The sequence below is a fragment of the Ambystoma mexicanum genome, chromosome 6p, assembly GCF_040938575.1.
Source record: "Ambystoma mexicanum isolate Mex_15411 chromosome 6p, UKY_AmexF1_1, whole genome shotgun sequence".
Taxonomy (NCBI): domain Eukaryota; kingdom Metazoa; phylum Chordata; class Amphibia; order Caudata; family Ambystomatidae; genus Ambystoma; species Ambystoma mexicanum.
In genome coordinates, this window is record NC_090935.1 from 188,195,312 (window position 1) to 188,201,239 (window position 5,928).

A 5,928-nucleotide genomic window follows, 5' to 3' on the forward strand; every position below is an offset into this window, starting at 1 on the left:
TAGATAGCAAAAGTAATGCCCAGAAAAACCCCAAAGCCAACAGCACCCCTGCTGCTGCCAAGGTGGCAGAGGTAAAGGTCACCCCCGTTTTGGATTTGGAGATGGGGGGGCCTAAAAGCCTACCTGCACCTAATAATGCTAGGTCCAGAAGGTCCTCGGGCCAGGCACAGACAGGGAGCCAGGGAGGCAGCCCCACAAATGGGGTCCCTCGCTCTCCTGATTATGTAAGTCCCCGTTACAAGGGAAATCGAGCCATCCTGGGTTATGTGTGGACTCCTCCAGCCCAAGGGGGGGGATCCAGCCAAGCACCTAGCCCAGGGAACTTCCCTCCTAACTTCCCACCGGAGGGCAGAAATTCTCCAAATCCTGGGCAGAACTTTTTCCCCAGGTATCCACCCAACTTCCAACCCCAAAATCATCCATCCTTCTTTCCCCAATTCCCTGAGCCCAGACAACCTAATCCGGGAGAGGGGAGGCCAAGGGTGGAGGGGTATCCAAATCTTCCCAACCAGGGGTACTACCAAAGAAGGGATAGCTACCCTTCCCGGGATCAGCCCAGGGGAGAAAACAGGGCCCCGTATCAGCCTGAGCGGGTTTCCCAGTTAGAGCGCCAGGTTCAAAACATGGCGCGGGATCTGGGTCACATACTGAGGGTGCAGCAGAACCCTCAGATGGGCATGCCGGCACAGAATGCCCCAAACTCTGGACCTGGTGCTCCAGAACAATGACGGGGGCAGCACCCCGATAACTCACCGGTTCCCAGGCAGGAGGCACAAAGGGAAGGGGGGTGTAAAGCCTTGGAGGAAGCTTCCTTCCTCACTTGTAAACAGCCCCTGGAAACCCAGGAACCGGAAACAAAATCTCTTGCCCCTGAAAGTCTGCCTCCTAAGGAGCAGAGGGGGGGTAGGAGAAACAAAAGACCCAAACAGACTCAGTTTGAGGAGGAGGTACAGATCTTCCAATTTGAGGGAGAGGGATCCTCAGAGGATCCTGGGAAAAGGATCTTCTCCTTCAGAGAGGGGGGAACTCCTCCCAAAGAAAAATGGGTCCCTAGGGATGCAAATCCAGACTGGGGAGATGTGGAGACTGAGCTACCACCGCCCACCATCTCATCCCAGAACCAACAGCAAGAAAATCCCCTGGTTCAAACCCATCCTGGTGACTGCCTCCAAAAAGGGGGGGCGGCCCGGAACCGGAGCCAAGGGAACCCACAATGGCTCTGATCTAAAGTTGCCAACTTTTTCTTTCAGATTCCCAAGACTCTCCACAGAATTCTGCCCAAATCTCTTCTCTCGCCATGTCCAAAACCAGAAAATTATCCCACCAGTTGTCCAAAAATGTACATTATCTGTGCCCCCTTGAGGAGAAGGAGGGAAGATATTATGCCCCGGTACAAGTACAGGGGCAGGGTACAATCTCCGCGCTGATGGACACTGGATCTCAAGCTACCCTTCTGTCCAGAAGGGCCTTTGATGAACTGAATGCAGGAAGGGGAGAGAATTACCAAATTCCTCTCACCTCTCTTCCTGGACAACTGCAGAACTTTGACGGGAAGGAAATTCCCGTCGAGGGGACGGCAGATTTGGACATTAAAATTGGGCGACACAAGTTGAAACACCCGGTCATAATAGTGACCCCAGAGGGCACCCCTTGTTTACTAGGGAATGACCTCCTGAGAAGGTTGTCACCCCTAATAGATTGTGTAAACAAGGTCCTCTGGACCCAGACTAGCCGACCAATAAAATTAAAACAGAGTGTCAACCATGTTAGTTTAAACGGCACCTGCCACATGGTTGAACAAAAATCTGACCAAGTAGAATTTCACTTCCAGAACAACCAGATTCCAGACGTGACAATAATAGCAGTAGGACAACAGACTGGTGATGGAGGGTCCTCTCTATTTCTGAAAATCAACCTTCCTTCCAGTCTAAAGTGGTATTCCATGCTGGAAGGAAACACTCTGAGATTCTACACTAATCCACAATCAGAAACTCCCACTCCTATAGTCCAGAAAGATGTGAAATCAGCTCAGAGCCTGGCTGATATTCAGCAAATTGGAGAGCAGTTGTTCATCCCTGTCCAATTAAATGATGGGAAGGACTCTGTTCTCGCTCGAGTGTGTATGAACAACGGTAAGAGCTTCATCAGCGAAGCCATGTTCCGCCAACTCTCAAAAGATCCAGCCATTCCCACATTCAAACTGATAGACAAATGGGAAATGAACCTGGAAGCACCTAATTCCAAACATCTCCTGCCAAGCAGGTGTATGCTCAAAATCTCCATTGGCAACAAGAGCATAGCCCATAATTGTTGGGTCGTGCGAGACGTTACTGCCGCCTTTTACTTAGGCCGTGACATTCTCAATCGCTTTGCCATTAGTTTGGACCTAATAAACTTCAAAGCTTGGTCCCGATTAGCGGATAATCCCATGGGCTTTGATGATCCAGAACAAGCATTTAGGTCAGCTCAATTGCTACCTTATGCAGTTGAAATTCAGATCAAAGAGGAAGTCACCATCCCAGAAAGGACCCGACAATTCTCCCTGGAAGTGAAAGCTAAAAGAGGACAATATTTGCAAAACCCGGATGCTTACATACATCTAAATGCTTCTCTCCAACAGCAAGGGTTGGGGGTAAACCCAACACCATTAGTCAACATAGAACATGACACCATTCTAACAGAGGTGGATAACAGCGACTTAAAGAGTATTACTCTAGCCGCAGGCACCATTATTGGAATGGCGGTTGATGACCGACATTTTTCCATAGATTTTAGGTAATGAACTGTTAGGGCCAATCCCCAAGGACTGCTTTGACAGTGACAGTGATGACAATACAACACCAGACAGGATTTTTACCCGGCATGGGGGGAACTTCCTGGTGTACACTTCTTGCCCTTATGGTAAGGAAGATGTGACTTGTGACTTCAGGAGGGATGAGGTGATTTTCCAGGTCCATGAGGGCTGCCTTTCCCACCTGAAGCCTCCGGTCCAAATCAGCACTCTGACCAGGGACTTCTCCACCCAGCTGGAGGAGGCCGCGGAGATAGCCAAACCAGAAGTCTTTCCAGGCTTCAGGCAGATGGTCGAAGAGAGAGTCAACCTAGCTGATGCCTGTGTGACTCTGGAACAAAAGCAAAAGTTGAAAAAAGTTTTCTTGGATTTCCAAGATCTCTTTGCGGTAGACTCATATGACTGTGGTCGCACCGACATCCACACAACAACAATCCCCACGGACCCTGGCATGACTCCAGTGTTTGTGAAGCAATATCGCTTGCCTCTCGCATCAATGGAGTCCCTTACTGAAATAATTAAAAACCTTGAGTCCCGGGGAATAATCTGTCCAGTCCACAGCACCTTCAATAATCCGGTGCTGTGAATATTGAAGCCATACGGCCAGTGGAGACTCTGTGCCGACCTCAGGGAGCTCAACAAACGGGTCCATACTTCCCGATGGCCTCTGCCCTACATTGACCAAGGGCTGGCCCAGATCCAGGGGTCACAGGTATTCACTGCAATAGACCTGACCAATGGGTACTGGACCGTGCCTGTCAGTAGGGAGGACCAATACAAACTGGCTTTTACCTTTGGGGGCCAGCAGTACACATGGACCCGGACTCCCTTCGGATACCTTAACTCCGGTAATGAGTTCAATATTTTCCTACATAAGGCCATGCTCGACCTGGGTGCGAGGGGTAACCTGGCTTATGTAGATGATGTCCTCATCAAAAGTTCATCTGTGGAGGAACACATAGCGGAGATCCGTTCTGACCCAGTTGAGGGCCGCCGGAGCAAAACTTTCCTTTCAGAAAGCACAGTGGTGTAGAACCCGTGTTAATTTCTTGGGGCATGAGATTACTCCTCAGGGTCTCTGTCCCCAGGAAAAGAAAGTGGAAGCACTTCAGAAACTGAAAGACCCCACAACTCTGCAGGAACTAAGGAGCCTCCTTGGACTGACTAATTACAGCAGAAAAGAATCCTCTTACAGTGTCTTATTTGGTTATTCTGCTATTATTGTGGGGAATGCCGGCTTTCATTTGGTGACCCTGATGCGATAGCATCCTTCCGTTCGTTTGGCACAAGATGTCCCCCGGCCACAGCGGCGAGATCCAGGACGCTCCCCCGTTAAGGCTGCCCACCTACGGCAACTGGCACCCTTAGAAGCGAGCACAGTTAGGACAAAAGGTTCCACGGGTCCCGGCTTTGCTAATACCCAGCCGTACCACTTGCCGGAGTCGGGTGTGGCCATTGAGTGTGGGGCGGCACCTTGACAGGTCTGGAGGCTCTCGAATCAAGATGGACATGTGAGTATCAAGTGCAAGAGACTCTAAAAGACGGTGGAGAGTGTTAGGAAAGATTTCATATTGTATGTAATTTTCCCTCCATGTGGCAACCCCCAAACTTTTTGCTGTTGTTTTACACCCTGATCTAGACTTTGCCAGTGAAGAACAGCATTCCGCCGCACTCCTCTGGGCTTTCGCTCAATTCTTATGGGGAAACTGACGTGCCCTTAAGACAGTCAGTACTGGGAGACTTTGTTTCCCTTAGACCTTTCCTCCTGTTGCAGATTTTGAGCAACATGAAACAAGAGTGCACCGTAACTTACATTACCGCGCTCTTGGGTCTCTAGTTATTCCAAAGGCCCTAGAAACTCTCACTGGACTTATTATGAACTGTGCAAGTGTGTCACAGACGGGACTGGTGGCAGCTATCGTTTCTCTTGTGTTTTGAACCCTTTTTCGCCATGTTATCTGCGCTTACCGCATTTGGCACAAATGAGTGACCAGTCTCCAAAATGGTCATGCCACGAGGTTCTTTGTCCTGTCCGCTGACCGTCTTGCCCTTCAACTTCCTGCAGGTCGAGCCGACCCTGGTCAGTCCTTATTTGGTCATGCACTTTCCCACGAAACCCCAAAGCTTTCGCGGGCTTCTGCATGCCTTGTGTGTGCCTCCAGGATGTGGGCTGGGATGTCTGGTCCCAATATACATCCTGGGTGCCAAAGAGTCTGGAGTGTCCTGAATGCCTGGGACCACCTTGGTCCGTGATAGGTCCACGTATGGTGTGAGTGTTTGTGAGCAGATCTCCCATTGGGTCCTCTCCGTTTTGGTGCAAAGGGAACTTTGGATAAGAGGAGGCTGGAAACACCACTACCATGTCGATCTCCTGAGTTCACACTGAACAAGGGATAAGGAGCCAAGTATCCTGCAACAAGAAGCTGAGTCGAGGAACCGTTTGTGACCCGCTGAACGTTTGGCACCCTGCACTGCTGTCGTTCTGTGAGACTCCTCTGCATCTGATCGTCCTAGAAGGTCTGCAAAGGCACTTTGACCAATTGGAATAGTGGGATCAACTATTCCCGGCACCTTCATCAAACCCTGCAAGTAAGCCTCTTCGGAAGTGTCCCTGGGCCAACCAGTGGGCTGACCAGCTTATGCAGGACGCTTTGCTCTGTCACCGCCTCCGTTTCGGGGAAGCCCTCGAAACTTGGTTTACTGCTTGCTCTGCGTCCACGGCACCCTCACACCGGATTTCGTACATTTGGCATTTCCAGGTTTGAAGTGAGACGAGTGCGCCCGAACCAAAGTAAACACGGTTGCCGTGTTGCCCTGCTGTGGTAACAACCTGTGCACGTCCGCTGCATTTGGGACACTCTCTACCCTGCATCCTGCTACGCAGAATCTACACAGTGTTGTGACGTCCTGATCATCGCAGCTGAACCTGCCAGCAACTTGAACTGAACTGGAGAAGTCGGAGTCTGCCTGCGTCGGAGATAGGTGAGGAATCCATACCCCAACCGGTGGCCCCTCGCGCAGGAGCCCGTTTCTTTTCTACCGCTGTTACGAAACAGCGACTTTATCCCGCACTCTCACCCTGCTTCTGCCCAAAAGTGGAGGCCTTGCTTGAGTAGTGGGGACTTGTTCTGCATTGC